Source organism: Gekko japonicus, unplaced genomic scaffold (assembly GCF_001447785.1).
Source record: "Gekko japonicus isolate JY-2015 unplaced genomic scaffold, Gekko_japonicus_V1.1 scaffold119, whole genome shotgun sequence".
Classification (NCBI taxonomy): Eukaryota; Metazoa; Chordata; class Lepidosauria; order Squamata; family Gekkonidae; genus Gekko; species Gekko japonicus.
The window spans coordinates 1802995-1807241 of NW_015163606.1; the positions used below are offsets into that span (position 1 = coordinate 1802995).

Here is a 4247-nt window from a genome sequence, read left to right on the forward strand (position 1 = left end):
ATTCCAGTGAAGTTATGAGGACCAACAAAACCTGAACCTCCCTGCAAAGCTTGCCCCCGTTGTTTCTTCAAGCTCCTCTAACTTCAGGAGTCATGCCAAAATTCCTTAAAGCCTCTCTTTCTTGTGTAGCATCCACACTATCCTTGTATTTCTTAGTACACCACACGAGAAAGGGGCAGACAAGCCAGTATGTTGGCCGATATCAATATGTAGAAGACATTGTCCCAGCCTGATTGAGAGGTAAGCCCTGCCAGCAGGAGTCTGAGAGTAGCACCTACAGATCCTGTCCCACTGATGATAGTTCTAACAGTGGAGAGGGTCTTTGCATTTCCTTAGAGACATTTATGAGTGCCCAAGTCAGCTGATACTGCTGTCATAATGAGGCCCATTGACCAGGACTCCCCAGAAAATTAACATCACTACTTATGTAGCAAGTCCATTTTGGCCAATGTAGTTGTACAGAAATAACATGAGTTGCCACCAAAATGAGCATCACCCAGCACATGGTGGCCCTACCACCAATGTAGTCAGAGATAAGACCTGCAAGGATGCCACCAATGATCCCACCAGCATCAAAGAGAGTGTACATGTCTCCAGCCTTCTTCACACTGAAATGAGCAACACTCATGATATAAAGTTACAACCAGTAAAGTGTAGCTGACCAGTTTTGCAAACAGAAAGCAAAAGGAAAACTCCATCACTCCAGGTATCTGGAGAGTGCCAAAGAAACTGATGGCTTCTGGTCCCCCTGTTGATTCTTTTGTACTTTCTACCACAACAATGATGTTTTCTCTGCGGTGGTTGGACACGTTCAGGCTCCCATCATCAATGGAATGTTTTGCCTCAAGGCCTTTCTCCTCTGAACTAGCATGGTGAAGAGCAGGCCTGCACTCAACATCTTATGGATATTCAGTGAGGAACAAGGAGCAGATGACTCCCAATAGTGGCAATGATGATCCCAGGAATAATTAATGACAAGCTCCATGCCAACGAAACCCAAACACCTGCAATCAAGGAGCTTAGTATGTTTCCTACGAATGTGTGTGAATTCCAGATGCCCATGATCAAACCCTGTTTCCCCTTTCCAAACCAGTTGCTGACACCATGTCATGCCGAATGGCCAGGCAGTAGTTTGCACTGGACCATTGCAGATCTGTATGATCACAAAGTACCAAAGGTAATGGATTTTTCAGTAGCATCCCAGTCCGAATAAGGCAGTGAATAATCCACCCAGCAGCATCCCTCCAGAGAGACAGTAGGGCAAGGGGAGGCATAAACAGAAAATCCTGCTGATATATATTTCTATAGCATAGGTGACTAGGAAGGCATTATCCAGGGCTCAAAAGAGTTCCTTAAAGTTGTCATGATCAAAAGGCTTCAAGTAATTGCAGCATCCCTCCAGAGAGACAGTAGGGCAAGGGGAGGCATAAACAGAAAATCCTGCTGATATATATTTCTATAGCATAGGTGACTAGGAAGGCATTATCCAGGGCTCAAAAGAGGTCCTTAAAGTTGTCATGATCAAAAGGCTTCAAGTAATTGCAGACCTGTATGATCACAAAGTACCAAAGGTAATGGATTTGCCAGTAGTATCCCAATCCAAATAAGGCAGTGAATAATCAACTCAGCAGCATTCCCTCCAGAGACCCAGTAGCACAAGGGGAGGTATTCACTAAAAATCCCACTGATATACATTTCTATAGCATAGGCAACCAGGAAGGCATTATCCAGGGCTCTGAAGAGTTCCTTGCAATTGTCCTGATCAAAAGGCTTCCAATCACACCACGTGGTACTGTTTGAATCACTGTGTGGATTGGCTCCTCGCAAAGAGCAGTTATAATGCAGTTGACTCTTTACAATGCTGATCGGTTTCCATGAGAGATGATAGCTAGTATAGCATAGGAATGTCAGTAGGAGAATTAATCCTCGATACCAGCTGACCCTGGGGAAAGAGCGAACAAAGCAGATCCCGGGAACATCACCTGCAACCAAAGCTGTGGGTGAATCTGATCCCATTGAAAGGAAGGGTTCATGGCCACCCACATACAAAATTCCTCATTGTACTGCAACCATGCCAGACCAATATACCCAGTGTACTCTTTGTATATGATGTCAAGATATTGAAATAAGTAGAAATCCCTCCAGGGTTGTGAGTGGGAGATTATGCCCACATACATCTATTTCATGTCTGGTCAACCTTCCTCCTCTTCAGCTTTTCCTTATCCCTGTCATCTAAATCTTCCTTGTCCTTCTTCTTGAGTTCATGATACAGAAGGGTGAAGATATCAACATAGTCAGTTTTGCATGTTTTTTCTCTGGTTGCTGGCAGCAAGTGGTCACCCAGGGGTAACACCTGATCCCCAAAGGGCAGGGCCTTGAGAGGTACCAAGGCATAGGAGGCTCCCCAAGGGCAAGCATTCACTGAAAAGCCCGCTGATATACTTTCCTATAGCATAGGCAACCAGGAAGGCATTATCCAGGGCTCCAAAGAGTTCCTTAGAGTTGTCCTGATCAAAATGCTTCCAGTCATGCCATGTGGTACTGTTTGAATCACTGTGTTGATTGGCTCCTTGCAAAGAGCAGTTATAATATAGTTGACTCTTTACAATGCTGATCGGTTTCCATGAGAGATGATAGCTAGTATAGCATAGGAATTTCACAGGAGGCGGTTTCCATGAATGAATAGGCCCATCCTCCCTATGGTGCTGCCAGAGCCACGAGAGGCTGGGTTGGCAACCCACACCACACCACCTGAGAATTAGGTTAGTTTGGCCCCTGCCACATGGGGGGGGGGTCGTTGCTAGCCACTGCGTGGGGACAACCCCAACAGGCAGAAGACTTCAGACATCCTCTGAACCATGAGATGTGCAGTGACAGCAACTATCCCAGCAAAAGGGTGTAATAGGCCGCCCCCTGGGGGGGGGGGAAATGCGCGGCCAAAGTGCAGCTTTTGGAAGCCGCACCAAAATAGACACGCCGCGGCGGGATCACACAGATCCCCTAAGCTGCGGCGCTGTTGCTCCCCGGCACGATCAGATGCCGGGGAGGAAACCACAGTTGGGAGACCGAGGCAGCTGGCTGCACATGTGTCCACATGCGCAGTTCAGCCAGGAGCCAAGGATGCACTGGCAGAAGGATGCGCCAGCGATCCCACAGCCATGCTTGCCACGGCCGTTCAGGTAAGACCACCTCTGTCGGTGGTTCTTTTTTGCTGCGGGGTTTCCGGGGTTAGGGACGGATCGGGGACGGGTGTGTGCCACTTCTCAGATGTTGTGCTGAGATCGCACCCGTTTGCTGCAGCCCCGATCCATGCCTCTCCCGGGCCAAAACCCTCTGTGTGACCGGGACCTTTGAAGCCCAAGCCCAGAGCTGTGAAAGGCCAGAGCCACCCAGTGAAGTGTATGCCTGGGTGGAGGCTGAGGACTTGGAGGCAGCTGCATGACCCCAGGGTCCCCAAGGCTAAACTATCCCCACAGATTTGGGTCACCTCCAAAGCACCTTCTTCACTAGTCTCCCCACCAGGAAGGGCTCCCACTGCCCCCATGGAGCTCAGATGTAGGGCAGCCACTCCAGGCCCTTACCACACCGCCTTCTGGGATCGCGGACCCTGAGAAAGCTTTCCCCCCACCCCGCTCCCACTCATGGCTATGGAAGAGGGGCTGAGGTGACTGAGGAAGGAAGTGTGAGGCTGTGTGGCCTGCAGGCACCCACATGCCAAAAGCCAAGGCCTTCCCTATGGCTGAGAGCCCATGAGCAAACCAGCTCAGCAGTCCCACCAATGTTGTTGCTGCTGCCGCCACAGTCACCACCAAATCCTCTTTGTTCTTCGCTGCTTCTGCCATACTCCCCACTAAAGGGTAATGATATCTGTTAATGGACTGGATCTTACTTGCCTTTCCCTCCCACTGCTGTCTCAAATGATCCCTACAATGTTTATCTTACGAGATAGGAGACCTCTGGAAATAGCATGAGGGTTCAAGTCAAAAGTGTGCACAGGAGGGGGAATCACGAATAGTTACTGCCCTTCCATTTGCAGAAATCCTAGGCAGGATCCAACTCTAGGGCACTGAACATACTAATTTCCCCATCTCCTTTGTTTCTATTTTTATTTTTATTCTGTTTTGTAACTGATTCTCTGCTCTTCACATTTGGAAGCAGCCAAAAAAAGGGGGGGGGGAAGCCAGTGTACAATGTAAGAACCAAAAAAAAGAACACCACTAGGCAAAAACAACATACAAGCAAATAAG

The 4247-nt window shown here is 48.5% G+C and overlaps 1 pseudogene; it reads right to left on the minus strand.

Moving 5' to 3' along the window:
• Positions 1–572: 572 nt before the first annotated feature.
• Positions 573–2016, minus strand: LOC107107060 (annotated as a pseudogene).
• Positions 2017–4247: the final 2231 nt, after the last annotated feature.